This window comes from Pelodiscus sinensis, chromosome 2 (assembly GCF_052426305.1).
Source record: "Pelodiscus sinensis isolate ZL-2025 chromosome 2, ASM5242630v1, whole genome shotgun sequence".
In the NCBI taxonomy this organism is placed as follows: Eukaryota; Metazoa; Chordata; order Testudines; family Trionychidae; genus Pelodiscus; species Pelodiscus sinensis.
In genome coordinates, this window is record NC_143053.1 from 150,554,398 (window position 1) to 150,571,081 (window position 16,684).

Genomic DNA, 16,684 nt, shown 5'->3' on the forward strand with positions numbered 1-16,684 from the left:
AGAATGGGAAGTGGTGAACTGAGGGGATCTGCATGAGGATCAGTACTATCCATCATAATATAAATTACCTGGAAAAAGTGGCTACAAAATGCACAGATGATATAAATTTACTCAAGATAGTTAAGTCTGATGCAGACTGCAAATAATTACCTCTTCTCCTCCCTGCACTGCCCTTTCTCTTACCCCTATTTTTTCAAGACTCCAGCACTGAGCAACATGACCTGGGGGATTACCAGCAAGGCCTGGCATCAGCAGCAGGGGGTCACACCACAGCAACAGGAAGTGAAGTGACCCAGCACCAATTTGACCTGCTCCCCTGAGTCTAGATCCCTGCCACATTACTTGGGGAAGTGGAGCAAGTTGGGTCTGGGTCTGGGCCACTCTGCTTCCCACCACCCAGTGAGGTGGAGTAAGCCAGCTGGGAGATGGCGGAGTGAAGCAGGCTAGGGCTGGCTCACTGTTTCCAGTAGCTGCCATCCGCTGCCAATGAGTGTGGGGGTAGGTCCAACCCCTGCTGCCAGTGACAGGCCCCTCCCCCTCTAATCTCCCAGGGCACCCTAGGCTCCATGGGGCCCTCCAAAATGTGGGGCCAGGGCAGCTGCCCAGGTCTGTCCAATGGAGGAGATGGCTGTGCTCTCCCATCTCACGATTCTTCACTGAATCCAGCAAGGATGGTAAATATGAGCAGGTGGAAGAGGTAACTGGAGGTGGAAGTTGGGAGCAGAGAGAGAGAGAGAGAGAGAGAGAGATCAGACAGAGACAGAGAGAGGGAACTGGGACTGGTTGGACAAAGAGAATGGAACTGCAGCCAAGGAAAAAAGTGATGGGCAGGGGGAAACTGGGAGTTGGTAGGTGGGCAGGGAGACAGAGTCAGACCCAAAGCAGATCCATCCCACGCACTGTGTGAAACAGAGGTTCCATGGGAAAAAATAGCCTGTGGCCATATGATTAAAGATGTTGTTATTGAAATGCATATTGCAAGGGGACCAAATTAAGGTTTATGGATAACTTTAATTCTGGCATTTCCTACTTTGAGCTCTTTGACTTCGTACCTTTAATAAAGTTTTATTGTATACTTCAGATCTTTTAAATACAAAATAGCACACACTGCAGACTTTATTTTTGAACTATATTATTCATTCACTGAAGTCTTTTTGTAGCCATATTCATTATAAAGCACACCCTGTGATAGAGTTTATCTATTTTTACAGAACTGCTTTAAAGATAAATCATAACAGAAGTTCTAATAAAAAAAAGAAAGAAAAACTGCACAAAATTGAATATATTCAGTGTTGCCCATTATATTTCAGGATCCCCAGGAAATTATTTACTATATATTTCTTCTTTGCTTATTCTAGATTTTCTGCATTTCTTTTTACATTTCTGTCAAATCTATTTCACAGAGTCTTTGTAGCATGACATTTTCTCAGTGGCAGCAATTGTAATTCTGTCATTTCTTCATCTTCCCCTTTTCAGGTAGGGTTTTATTTTTGACCACATAAGCTGAATGCACCTGAAGATTGTTTCACAAGATTTATGGGAGCTTTAGATTTTCATTAGAGATGTATTTATTATGCTGAATGGATGTGCCATTCTAGAATTCTGAGGATAAAATTCACACATACAAATTTAGTATTACAGTCACTAAAATGTTTAGTTCCTGAAAAGTTAGTTTACAATGGCTTCTACTAAAATTATATGGGTCTTTCATAAGAAATAGTAACTTTAATACTTTTAATATATTTGGCCAAAATAATTAAATTAACCTGGTATTCAACCATCACGTTTTTTTTCATGCAGAATAAAATTCTGAGGTGCTAATACTGCTATGAACATTATACAACAAAACAGTTGTGCAATGAACACTACATTGGGAATGGGAAGGGCAAGCATTATCCGCAAAAATGTCATCTGAGTGAATGTTTAATGTTTTCAACTCATTTCCATACAGTATTTCATACTGTAACTGGGACATTATCCAGGTACAATCTGAACTGTTGAACAGCTGCATCCCCACAATTATCCAAGCAAGGGTGCTTTTTATATTGCTTCTCTGCGAGAGCAACCACTCTTGGTCTGCTCACACAGTGTCTAGCATGTACATCATGAATCACACTGAAGAGCAAAACCAGCAAACTCTCCAGGCCAGTGACATTCCCTCAGAAAAGTGTGTGTTGTACAGCCACTCATGCTCCTGGACAACACAGCCTCCTATAAAGTCCATCCTTTATTATTAGAAAATGATCTGCATGAGTCTTGTAATCCTAAATGGAGTTTCCCAAACACTTCAAACACACCCTTTTAGATAAAAGAATAAAATAAATGTATTAACTACAAATTGTTTTTCGGTGATTCTAAGAATCATCTCCAGCTGAAATTTGGGAGACAAAGTTTGTGTGGATGGAAACTTCAAGCTATTTGTTCAAGGTGCATATTTTCTGCACACATTCTCTTTTTTCTAACAAAGTACGACCATTTAATTAGGTGATTATTCATTTGGTCTTGACACCAGGCTGAGGCATTGGCTATTCTATACATAGAATTCACTTGAAGATTCACAGGAAAGCTATCAGCAATCAGGGCAATCAGCACACTTAAGAAGCTGTGGAGAAAGATTATTTGAACTCTTAAATCTCATTCCAATAAAAGCCATAGTTTCTTACTAATGGTTTTGGAACTAAGGATGTGTCTAGACTACCTAGTTTTGTCGACAAAAGTGGACTTTTGTCGACAAAACAATACCAGCGTCTACACTACCGCGGAGTTCTGTCGACATAACGTCGACAGAACTCCGCGGTTTTGTCGACGCTGGTATACCTCATTTTACGAGGCATAACACTTTCTGTCGACAGAACTCTGTTGACAGAAGGTGTTATTGCCTGTAACACTGCGTCCAGACTACGGAGTTCTGTCGACAAAGCAGCTTGCTTTGTCGACAGAACTCCATGTGTCTGGACGCAAATTGTCGATGGAAGTTTTGTCGACAGTATCTGTCGACAAAACTTCCGTCGACAAAACGCGGTAGTCTAGACGTACCCTAAATGTTCCCCACCTCCCCGTGGTAAATGGAGACTTCCATGGAATCCTTTACCTCTCTTCATCAGTTATGGTGGCCCTGGAGGGATAGATCAGATGCCTGTTGGAATTCACCAGAGCTGGTTGAAATTGTTTACAGAAATGTCCTATGAAAAATGACTGTTATTTTTAAATTAAAAAAAAAATCAGTTGCTCAAGGGTTGCAGTCGAAAACTGGATATTTTCAGCAAAATACTTTTGAAAAATTATTTGGGAGGAGGTTCCTCTGAAAATTTTCAGAGAATTTGTTACCACATTTTGAGAACTGTTCCATCGCTGACTATTCCCCCTTAGGAACATCAGCAGTGTTCACTAGCCCTTGGCACTAATATGTGGTCTCTCTCCTCCCACCATTCTCCAGTAATTCCCTCCTTCCCTATCTCCTGTTCATCATCTTTCCCTTATCTCAAAGTCTCAATTCATTGCAGCTCAGAGCTCATTTGGATGGTTTAGGAAGCTTTAGCATCCAATAGGCAAAAATTTCCTAGCCCGCTTGTATTTAAACTAAGACCCTAATGCCTGGAAAATTGCATATGTATCAATATTTGTGGCATCTGCAGTATTATTTATTTTAATGATCCTGTGATATGAGACAAATTACTACCATATGTCATGTGAACAGCATTAAGCTGATGCATTGAATAAACACTGTATGATCATTAGGGAGCCGCTGCATAATTCAGGATAGAATTAGATAAATATGAACAAATGTCTGTCAAGCTCTTGACCTATAGAGAGAATGGCTCAAAGACACTTACTATTCATTCACACCCCACTGCCAGATCTAACAATCTATCCAGGCCAATGGAGAAAAACATGGAAAAAGAGAAGAGGGGAGGAGGAGAGAATGAAAGGATGGAGGGGGGAGAGGCAGGGAGAGAGAGTGCTCACTGTTCCATCTTGTGTGACCACCTTATCACTCTAGTCTGGGTGTCCACATAACTCACAATAACTCCTTGTTAATGTCTCACCTATGTAGGTGCAAGAGTCTTGCTTTGTGTAACTCTGTATGAGACATTCCTTTAGCTAAAGGGCAATACGAATACACCAAGCATTATCAATTGGAAAGTGTTGAGAAGTAGGCATGTTCTGTCATCACAAAGTGGTTTGCACAACATATTTTTACTTGTTATAGTCTTTTACACATATGCATCTGAATTTTTGCATGTATTGCAGACATAAGAAGCAGATACAGCCTGAAGTGTAAAGGATTGGCAGAAGGGTAAGTGGGGAGGGGGGGGAGGGGAGGTAAGAGAGGGAGGGAGCCGTTACAAGACATAATGTTACCGTGGAGAAAAAAATAGCTTGGATACATATCTATACTACACAATTTAAGACTCCCTATAACATCAACACCTTGTGGACTGCAATGTCTGTTACAGTATTTATAAAAACATTTACTTGTCAAGCCTTATGAATAATATTCCCTGAACAAAAAGCATTAAAACTCCAAGAACTCATGACTTGGAGTACAGTGCTGTACTGCTCCACAAACATCATCATTAAGATGAATGGCCTGAGTGTTCCAGCAAACAATCAATATTATCAGTGTTCTACAACAGATGTGTCAATGCCATAGGAACAGAGGGGGATGCAAGATTTAAAGATTGGACCAAGAGCCAAGAGGTCTTGTTCCAGTTCCTAGCTCTGCCACTATTTCTCGTGTTTGGCTAGTCATTCAGTCTTTTTTGCCCTGCAGTGTCCCCATCCATAAAATAGGGAAATCATGGTGTGATGCATGGATTGAGTCAAACTGTATGTGTGAGGCACGTTAGAAGTGAAAAGTATAATTTTCCACTTCACACAGATGAGATGTAACAAAATACGAGCAAATCATTTCAGACATCACACCAACCACATTTGAAACTACTGTACCATGCCAGGGACCAGAATGAGAAAATGTATGCCCCTTAATGATGATCCAAATTGCAGCTGGATGCAAACATAAATATGGGGGCCAGAGAGAAGCAGTAGGAAACTGCACAGTGCTTAGCTCCATCTCATGCAATAGGCAGCTCAAACTGATGCTTTGACCTTGCCTGGTGTGAACTCAGATATTCCAGACAGACCAAGGGTAGATCAACAGTCATATTTGCCATTGGCATAGTTTGATGGACAGGTCATGTAACTATTTAGGAGAAAGAAAATAAACCCATGGACTTACTGCCACAATTTGCACACGGGCATGATAATTATTAATACTCAGCCCTTCTATAGCACCTTACATTTACAAATTACTGTACTAACATCATTTAATTAACAATAAGTCTCTAAATATACTAGAGGTGAACAAGTGCAGTTTAGGATGACTGATGCCTGGAGACAGAACAATCATTACCCTTAATGAATCACATTTTGGGCAGTGTGCAGAATACATATTAGGGTACAGTATGACAGGCATCTACATTCACAGTTCTGTTATGCGGTACAAGCTGTTTCACAGTCTCCCTGCATTTGACCACTTGGAATGTTTTCATGGTAGACTGACAAACATGAGCTGAGCTAAGTGTGGGGGTAATTGCTATGTGCAGTGGGAGGGTGGGGGGAAATACACACCGGGCTTGATTCTGCTCTTATTTGTGCTGCTTTTCCAAAGTGCAGTTCCACTAACATCAATGGAGATACTCCTGATATACATCTGATGAAGTGGGTCTTTGCCCACAAAAGCTTATGCTCCAATAAATCTGTTAGTCTATAAAGTGCCACAGGACTACTCATTGTTTATACAGATTCAGACTAACACGGCTACCCTTCTGATTCCTGGTTTAAGTGAAAACAGAATCAAGCCCATGGTATCTGATACTTCCTAAAAATGCCACCGACTGATCTCAACAGCTGGGGAAACTAGGTGGCCCCAGCAGTCAAAGAGGGACAACTCCAGCAGTGATACTCATTGAGAACATAAGATAGCTCAACCCCACACCCTCTTGGACTCTCTAGCACCCATTTGGCAGTTGGAGGAAGGAGTGTGGATTGGTTAACTTTCCCTCACTCCCAGGATTTAATCTGGAGCAGGGTCCAGTTAGAAACTCTTTTGGCTCTGTTGAAGTAATAAGGGGAATCTGGCCTGTCAGTCACTACAGATCTAACCAATTGCCTATTCGAGAGTCAGGAAGGAATTTTTTCTCCCATGGGCCAATTGGCTGAAGACCAAGGAGCTTTTTGCCTTTCTTGCCGCACCTTCACGTCACAGTAGGTGGAATAGAAACTTGCTTAGTCTCTAAATGAGGTTGAATTGTTAATTCATTGTTACTTGTAGCCAGTTTCCACTGCCATTAAAAGGAAAAAAATAACAGTTCACGGACCTGGGATTTTGCAGAGAGGCTGGCTCATGAAATAGGGTGAGACCCTGCCGTACTCATGAGCCGACATCAACATTCTTCTTCAGCCTTCTTCATGTGCAGTGTGTGTGGGGGAGGTGGGGGGAGAGGGGGAAGAAGGCAGGACAGAGGCTGATCTGAATCCTGGGGAGTGGGGTGGGATGAGGAGAGCCATTCCACATTATGAGTTATATTGTGGAAGCCCTGTAACCCCCACACTGGAACCAATTAAATGCCTAGTATAAGATTATGGGTGATGTGTGGGTAGAACCCCTCCCCTGTATTTATATTTAATAAAAGATGCAGCTTGCCACTTGAAATCCATCTGTATCTGTCCTCATTAATACTTTTCTGCCTCTGGAACATGGTCATCTAATGAAAATGCAATGCAATCACTGAGACAGACTGCATTTATCAAGAATACCTTCTCCTAACGGAGCACCCCAGTAATTTTACATTTGCTAAGGAATTATTTTCCCAATGTGACAAAACACTACCTGGGATTAGTCCCAGAATAGCTCAACCCTTTCCAAAAGAGTTTAGAACTTCATTGCTCATAACACACATGCACAGAACGCTCTGCGCTGTGCTTAGTCAGTGCAACACATTGCCTTTTTAATAAGAAATACAAAACAACTGCTCACTCAAATACATTTTCCATTTATTTTTCTGTGTCTAGGATAAGTGGAGACAGATCAATGTTTCAGCTACAAGTGAAACATTACTTATATTGTAAAAATCTGTATTAACTTTTTGTATTTCCAGTATTTTATAAAATTAGATTTATTTCAGATGTGTTTTAGGCATTTATAAAACAACATTGTTTCTGGTATTAAACTAGCGTTATTTATTTTTGATGGGATTAGATTCACCATTTTGAATAAAATTCTTAATCACCAATATTAAAACAGCCACTTCACCTAAGGTTATGTCTACATTGCTAAAAATCTTGAGGCAGCAATTCTCACAACCCTAAACAACAGACTTAGGTTCACTCTACACAGCTTAAAATAGCTGTGCAGACATTCCCACTCACACTGGAGCTCTGGTTCTCAAAATTTACCCCTTCTGTCAAGTTTCAGAGCCTGAGTTCCAGCCCAATCAGGAATGTCTACACTGCATTATTAGCCCTCTAGTGCAATCCCAAGTATGTAGACCCAGGCTCTGAGATTCATTCCTTTGGGTCTTTTTTCACAGTGTGCATATTCCCTAAGAGACCATGCTGCCAGAGTCAATTCATTGAGTGGTTGCTTAATGTAGTTTCCCCCGTACTATAAAAGAAGGAAGAATGCCACTCACTCCAAGTTTACTTCGTGTTACCAGTGTTCTTGCTTTACCCATCTGATGCTTAATATCCTCCCAATGCCTATCATTTGTGACTGTTGAGCTTGGTCTGGACAAAAGCGGTGCTTGAAAGGCTGGTGTTATTGAACTTGGGAAAACTTCAAGCTACAAATTATTTGAAGCAGTTTACCCAAAAATACTTCCCCAATTCCACTGCTTTTGTCAGCCATGGAAAATAAAGTAAGCTAGCTAGTGACAGTAAATCCTTACTAACTATTTTTTCAGACAGAATTCCTATTGCTACTGAACCGAACCTATATGCATCAAGCTGTTCTGAGGTTCAGCCATCAAACATACAACCCCATACAAACAGAACAATAAAATATCCATTATTGTGTTAACATTTTTTAAAATTACCCACTATATTAAAATAATGCTTTTTCTTCACTTATTTATTCTCTCAAGATCTCCACCAAAGCTTTCCACTGTAATGTCACAGACTGTATCCAGTCTGCAGAAACTTTCTACACAATATGGTGCTTTCTACTTTAAGTAATCCTGTAGATGGGACAGCTCATGGTCATATGTGTTTGCAGAACTGGAATCTATTTATAATCAACTCTGCATATCAGGTATTGCAGAATAAAATAGAAATTTGATCAGCACTAACAAACATGGGAAAGATAATGGAAAGTTTTGCATATTTTACAGGGAATGTATTTCTGTTTTATTTTTAATTACACTGTCAATAGCTTTTTAATGCTGTGTCAACTCCAGTTTACAATATTTACCCAAAAAAGAATTGTCATACATTTATAATCTTAGTGGAGATTTCATTTTATACTACTTTAGTACTTGACAAGCTAATCTCTCTCAGCAGGCATTCAAAAAAACAAACCAAAACCACCACCCCAAATAAAGCATAAGACAGCTAAAAAAAAATTAGAACCCCAATTGAAACTCTCCAAAATCCAGATTTTTTCTCTTTTAAGCAGTGACATGCTGATAAGTGCATCCTGTTACATGGAACAAAACAAAACAAAAAACAAAAGTGACTGTGATGCAAGCGACTGTATAAGAAACCAGAAAATTAAGTTACCAAAATACAAGGCAAAAGTACAAGGTGATACGTATCAATCAATTGAAGCCAGTGTCCCATCATTTAGCTCCACATTTGTTTTGTTTTCCCTCCACATCTCCCCAATATGAACTAGAGAAGAACTTAGGTAACCATGTTTGTTTTGGTGGTAGCTTCAGCAATTACTACTTTCCCCCTGCTTGCTTGTGAGAGATTGAAATAATTCTCTTTTGCCCTTCCTGTGATGTTTGCTTACACTCTAAGATCCACAACAGCACAAGGTGGAAAATACTCAAAGTCTGTCCCCCATAGTGGTTTAAATACACACATTAGATAAAATCCAAATCCACAGTATAGTTATGCATGCCCTGAGGGAGCAAGCAAGAAACAAGACTCCGCTTCATTCATATATGTGTGTGTGTGTGTGTGTGTGTGTGTGTGGAACCCTTCTGCCAGACAAGGCCTGGATTCAATATCTAACAGGTTCTTTTTAACAATACAACACACTACTGGTTTGAATTCCCAGCCAGTAACCTGAGAAAATTGCTCTGCACCTGATGGGTTCATCTAAGAGACAATACCTCCTCTCTTTCAAGCACAAAGTCTGAGTGTAAAGAAGAGATAAACAGGGGAAAATGAACCAGCATTAATTTGCAAACAGGATTCGTAAGACCATGAGCAAAACATCCACACTGGAGTATGTGGCAACATTATTTACCTCAGGTCCAACAAACAAAAGTTCCTTTAACGTGCCCCTCCTCTCTCTGTTTACCGCACTGCACTGCACTGCACTGCACCGCACCGCACCACACTCACAGTTGTCATCTTGGGTCAGTGAAGACTCAGAGCAAAGAGGTATAGTCATATAGGTTCACCCCAATACTGAGGGGGCAAGAGCGAAGGCTCTTTGCTCACTCCTCTTGTCAGCTGCTTGCTCCACCTGCTCTATCAGCCTCTTTCTTCACCACAAGATGTTTTGAGGGCCCACTGCTTAATACAGCTGTCAATAATTTCAGCTGTTAGCGGGGGAGCCTCACTGAACAGGCTGGACAGTCTTGTTTACCAGAAACACTGTCTGAAAGCATGTCTAATATTTAGACCTGGTTACTAGTCATTTCAGCTCTAGTGATCTGCAACGGAAAGACTCTCAGTTGAGCCCAATCAGCTCTGTCATTACACACTGGAGGGGGTAGAATCAAATAGTCTCTAAAGTCCTTAGGCAGAGTCCACACCACTAAGTACAAACACCTGTCCCTATCCCCTTCTCATCTCTGCTGGGTTTTGGTGCCCTGCCTAGGGAGTGCAGGTTAACTGAGAGTGAGTCCCTCCTACAGGGCATGCCAAACACAGTTCTGCTGTCCTTGCTTCACACAGCTCTTGTATTATTCCCCATGACAAAAGTGACTTGTGATCTAACAGCAGCCAAAAGTGATCACAGGCATACCTAGGCCTAGGAGGTGCATCTATGCAGACCAAGTTCATTTCCAGAGATCTTCTATTCCAACTCACCACAAGGTATCAGGGGAGAGCTCATTCAGACCCCACTGACACCTAGAAGCACAGAGGAGAAACCTTGGGTTTTATGAACAATGTGATAGGTAGCTACCTCATTTCACTTAGCAATATTAGCTGTGTGAGGAGGGTGAAACAAATGTTTGGTGTGTGAAATAAAAAGGATCCAGGGAAAGCTTATTTAATCACAGGCTTCATCACCACTGCCCAATGAAAGGAAGGGGCTCCTCTGCCCTGGTTTGCTTATGAAGAAAGGCTCACAGCCTGCCTCTGTGAAACAAAGAAGCTGGGGGGGAGGGGGGGAATAAATGGTCAGTTTTCAGAATGGAGAGAGGTAACTAGTGTTGTCCCGCAGCAGTCCATACTAGGAACAATCCTATTCAACATATTCATAAATGATCTGAGAAAGGGGTAAACAGTGAGGTGGCAAAATTTGCAGATGATTTTAAACTAGTCAAGATACTGAAATCCAAAGCAGACTGTGAAGAGTTTCAGAAGGATCTCACAAAACTAGGTGAATGGGCAGCAAAATGGCAGATGAATTTTAATGTTGATAAATGCAAAGTAATGCATATTGGAAAATATAATCCTAACTAAACTGACAAAATGATGGGGACTAAATTAGCTATAACTACTGAAGTGAGATATCTTGGAGTCATTGTGGATAGTGCTCTGAAAATAGCCACTCAATGGGCAGCAGCAGTCAAAATACCAAATAGAATGTTAGGAATAATAAAAAAGGGGAAGAGAATAAAATAGAGACTATCTTATTGTCTCTATAAAAATCTATGGTACACCCATATCTTGAATGCCCTGCAGATGTGGTAATTTCATCTCAAAAAAAGATATCTTGACATTGGAAAAAGTTCAGAAAAGGGCAACTAAAATGGCTGGAGGTTTGGAACGGCTGCCCTATGAGGAGATATTAAAGAGACTGGAACTTTTCAACTTAAAAGAGAGGAGACTAAGGTGGAATATGATAGACGTCTATAAAATTATGACTGGTGTGGAGAAAGTAAACAAGGGAAAGTTATTTACTTGTCATAACACAGGAATTAGGGGTCACCAAATGAAATGAATAGGTAGCAGGTTTAAAACAAACAAAAGGAACTATTTCTTCACGCAGTGCACAGTCAACCAGTGGAACTCCTTGCCAAAGGATGTTGTGAAGACCAAGACTTTAACAGGGCTCCAAAAAGAACTAGATAAATTCATGTAGGATGGGCCCATCAGTGGCTATTAGCCAGTATGGGTAGGAATGGTGTCCCTAGTCTCTGTTTATCAGAAGCTGGGATTGAGTGATAGGGGAAGGACCATTTGATGATTACCTGTTCTGTTCATTCCCTCTGGGGCACCTGGCATTGACCACTGTTGGAGGACAAGATACTGGGCTAGATGGACCTTTGCTCTGACTCAGTATGGCCCTTCGTATGTCCTATGGTGGCCCGTCTCTCAGGGATTTCTCAGAGGGTTGTGGAAGATGTCTGGTTGTGAGGGAACATGAGGCCATTCGCTATTCCCTGTTCCTTCACCTCTTGCTTCTCTACTTCTGTTGGTTAACCTTTATTCATCCCCTCTTATCTTTTACTTTTTTCATGATGAGTTATGCCCACCCCGCTCCACTCTGATATCCTGCTCCAATACCAATTACTGCTCCAAGTTAGTGCTTCTCCAAGAAAAGAAGTGATGACAGGGGCTTTCACTTCCTAAATAAACCAGATCAAGAAATGGTGACATTTCCAGCTTTGGAAACAAACCCTCAAGAAATTGTCCCAGTCATCATCACACACAATTTGGACAGGTTTGGATGAGGTGCTTTGTTTCAGGATCATTATTATTTCTTTTTCTTTCTTTTTCTTCATCATCATAAAGCATACTGTCCATTCTGAAAGTACTGCTCAATTTAGTGAATTGAAACATACTTCAGATGGGAAGAGCTGCTTGAACTCTGTTCCCCTGGGACCTGTTAACATTTAGTTTATTTTAGCAATTACAGGAGCCTTGACTGAGTCCCCCTGCAAGCTCCAGCAGTAAACAAAGAAGGATGCTCCTCCCAAAGAAGTAGCACTACATACAGTTTATCTAGGCTCTTGCAGTCCTTGATGGCCTGCTTTGATGCACAGCCATCTCCTTGCTTAGCCTGCATGGGTATGGCCCACAGAAGACAGCAGTTAACTCCTTGTTTCCTGGAACGAGGGCAGGGCCTTTGTACTGGAATCTCGCAATTTCTTTTTTTCCTCCTTTCTAAAGAAACTCTGCATTAAAAACACACACCGAGGCCTAGTGAAAACCAAACACCGATACGTTTTACCGCAGTAACTCACAAACTCTGCAGGATTACCAAGTATAAGACATACATTGGGATTTTCAAAATTAACCTAATGACGTAGGTGCCTAATTCCCATTGAAATCCAGTGGCCTAACTCCCTTGGACCCTTTCCAAAATCCTTGCCCCAGTAGTTTACACCCCTGCTGCTGAATACTGCTTTGCTCTGGGTTTGGAAAGGCAGCAAGGTGATGTTAGCAGTATAAATATATACTAGCTTAGGAACCAGTGCTTAATTAGGTACTTACATAGCCGCTTTCACCATAGTATCTAAGCCCCTCACATTCCTTAATTTGGGCATGCTCACAACAGCCCCATGAGATATGGTGCTATATTGCAGAGGAGGGACTGAAGCACGGATGCCTAGGCATTGCACCACCTGGTGCCCAGAAAACAATAGGCGGCTATAAAGTCGGAATTGGGCAAGCAGGTACCCTAAACAATGAATAGGGTTTGACCAGGGTCTATCACCTCTCAGGGGAGGTTCTTATCACTGGGTGGGGATTCTGGTGTGCCTCTCTCTCCTTGAAGCTGTTGCACTTTGAATAATTAGTCACTGAAGCTGGGACACTAAAACCTAGGTCTCCTCACTTCTAGACGGGTGCCCTAACCATCAAGCTATAGAGTCTTTCTGGCTCTCACTCTTGGGCTCACTATTTCTGTGAACATTTTAAGATAGAAACAAACCACTGTGTTAACAAAAGAAAGACAGCTGCCCCGGCACAGCCCAGCCACCTTTCTCCTATGATTCCTCCGAGGCAGCAGACTGGATTTCCAGATTACCATTCTATATATGTTGCTGGAACTTTATTGTATAAAGGAATAGCTAGTTGTCTTATTTTAAATCTAAAAACAGATAAATAAAATAGCAGTGCAATAATAATAATGTATTATACCACTTCTATAGCATTTCTCATCCACAGATTCTAAATACAAAGGAAGGTTCAAAGGTAAATACTGGCTAACCAAGACATTTTCAATTTAGGTAAAAAAAAAAACTTTTTTAAAAAGGCCCTATGCTGCCAAGTAAAAGAACCTCTGAATTCAGGCCCCTCCTATGACAACTACACCCTGAGTAGATAAATGTAGAAGATGGAGCACAAAATGACACCTGTAGGGCCTAGCTAGCCACAGAACAAGGCGAACATCAGGCCAGACTCAGCCTGGCAGCAATCATTCCCACTAGCCGAGATGTGTTACTGTAATGTAATATGAAGTAAGAAGCTTTTTTCATTCCCAGCATTTAAGAAGATGACTTGCGGGTGTTAGGATGATTGGAAAACTCTCTTGGGGTGGGGGGGAAATGCTATGGGGAGGATGGAGAATACAGAATTAGGCAAGTCGCATGTAAATGACTAGTGTGCTGAGCTTTTTCTAGACCCAGCCTGCCAGTTGTGGTTGTGCATGGCAGTCAGCATTAGGAGAACTTGTACAACTAGTTTTACAGGAACACACTGAGACTCACTGCACTTCAGCACCTTCAAAAGTCATTTGACCAGTTAGTGGGAGTGGTGCTGCCTCTCCTCTTTCACTCCCACCCAAGCTGATGCACTTTAAAAGCCAAAGTGGTCTAAGTCATTTTCTTGACATCAACAACTGATTTGATATAAATATATTCACATTCAATTGAATAGCAGGATACATGATTTTGAATGACTCACGTATGTAAACATACCTCCGTGTTCATATATGGCAAGACACTTAAACCAAATTTAAACAGAACTTTATGTTCTCTCCCAGAAGAGTGTTAGTTCTGGGAAAAAAGAAAGGTAGCACATTGTTGTGCTCAGACTTATTGGCACATTTTATGAGGTGCAAATATGGGCACCATGCCATCCATTTTTAGGTAGCATATATTAAAATGCTATAGCTAATCTATCTGGATTGTACTACGTACATATTGAAAACACAACACCTACATTAAAAAAAAACTTACAGGTTGTAACATCAAGCCCTGACAGTTTATGAAATTCAGAATTAAGATTGACGGTACAGCCGTAATTTGGGCCCCTTGATGCATATGCATCATAGGATGGTCTTGAAGTATCCCATCACATGGTATTATTTCAACGGGATCCCTGCCCCATTCAGTGCATAAGTTCAGCATGCTTGGGAGATGTATCAGGACTGTGTACTGAAGGAGGCTAGAGGAATGATCCCTCTTCTGTTGCAGAAATTGTAAGGTGGGTAGCAATGGAGGCAGGGGGCTGTAGGAAGAAAAAGGGGAGGTCTATGGTTAACTCTGTGGCACGCTGCTGTAAGAATTGGATTCTATCCTTGCCTCTGTTACAGAGTTCCTATATGGTAAGCCCTTTAAGTCAAACTTTTCCACGGATGCCTGCCAAATGTGTGTGCACCTCATTTTCTTAGTGCCCAGCTTGAGAAACTGGGGTCTGATCTTTAGAAATGCAGAGCATTCACAGCTGTAACTGAATAAGAGCTGGCTTTGAACAGACAAAATAGATGCTAAGTACTCCGAAAAAATCAGGTATCTATCAGGCACCCAAATGTTGTGGATATTTTGTCATTAAGCAATGGGCTTAAACTGCAGCAAGGGAGGTTTAGGTTGGACATTTGGAAAAAGCTCCTAACAGTCAGGGTAGACAAACACTGGAATAAATTGCGCAGGGAAGTTTGGAATCCCCATCTCTGGAGATACTTAAGAGGAGGTTAGATAAATGTCTATCAGGGATGGTCTAGACAATATTTGGTCCTGTCATGAGGTCAGGGGACTGGACTCGATGACCTCTCGAGGTCCCTTCCAGTCCTAGTATTCTATGATTCTACTATAATCTCTCTGTGCTACAATTCCCCAAATGTAAGATATTTCAGAAGGGGGGCTGTGTTAGAGTTGTTTTTGTAAGTAAGATAGAAATAATATCCCCGCATTCCATGGGGGTGGATATAAACAATTAATTTGTGAAGCATTCAGATACGGTAGAATCCAAGAATAAATTAATAATTCTGTATTTAGATCAGGGTTTGAATAGAGGGTAGTAAACAAGACAGGGGGCCACACACTGAAAAGTGAGGATAAAACAACATATTGAATAGAGATCATTAAATGAGCACCACCCATCTTGTGGACAGAATGAGTAGGGATCCTATGGAAAAAGTCATATGTGATCAGGTCACTAAAAACTGTATCATAACACATATGTTCCAGGGAACTAAATAAAAGAGGCACAGATAACCATTATTCTGACACTTCCTAATTTACGGGTGTCTGACTTTGCAACATTAATTGTTCCTTCAAAAAAGGTTTGTGTGTGTGTCATTACCTGATATATTCAGTATGCATTTTCATTTTCTAACACAAAGTAGGGAACATTAGCTATGTCACTGATGGGAAGAGTAAACACTTTTACAGTGCAAGAGTTCACTCATTTTGTTAGGGACCAGGCTTAAATAAACTTAGCATCAGAGTGAATCACGAAGTCAGGCAGCACAAGAAAAGTCCATAGAGATCTAACTTATGTCTGATGATAGGGATCCCTAAAGGTGCTGAAGAGCTTGACATTAATACTTGCTGTCTACTACAGTAATCATACATTTATGGAAGGAAACAGCAGTTTTTCCCACTTGTTATGGAAACAGAAAAAATCCTGCAGGAACTCCCTACTGAAACCAGTAGCCGGTGTACAACTCAGTCTTGTCACATTCACATCTTTCAGAAAGAGTGTCAGAGGAATGACCCTCAAATTTGGCAGAAAATACAGCCAAGTTACCTAAAAGAGATGGATCTTTTTGTACTTTTCCATTTTTCAGCTCAAAGTCAACTAGGAAGCCTGAAGATTTCCAAAATATTTTGCTTCATCTCAGAAAAGTAGGAACCACCATAATCCTGCAATATCCAGCTAAGGTGAAAACACTCCAAAATTGTTTTCTTACCTGATAGCATTCACCTAAAGTTTGTTCACCGCAGCAGGATCACCGATTGACTCTTACAATTTTAAAAACCTCTAGGTTGAAAAAAAACAGTGGAGGGAAAATAAAGTACAAGCAGAAAGCAAGGATGGATTCAGCTGCAAAGTTGGGTTCCACATCCATACCTCCCCTGTAGTCGACTCCAGGGATGTTTGGATTCAA

The 16,684-nt window shown here is 41.0% G+C and overlaps 1 long non-coding RNA gene across 3 annotated transcripts in view; it reads right to left on the reverse strand.

Moving 5' to 3' along the window:
• LOC102457245 (uncharacterized) overlaps nt 1-9,876 on the reverse strand; it is a 72,464-nt gene extending 62,588 nt beyond the window's left edge. Inside the window, exon 1 of one of the 3 annotated variants that reach the window (XR_016348632.1) lies at nt 9,476-9,876. This is a non-coding gene — a long non-coding RNA (uncharacterized LOC102457245). The remainder of the gene's footprint in view (nt 1-9,475) is intronic. The other 2 variants (XR_012901035.2, XR_012901034.2) reach the window with 2 other exon arrangements.
• Between the last annotated feature and the right edge of the window lie 6,808 nt (nt 9,877-16,684).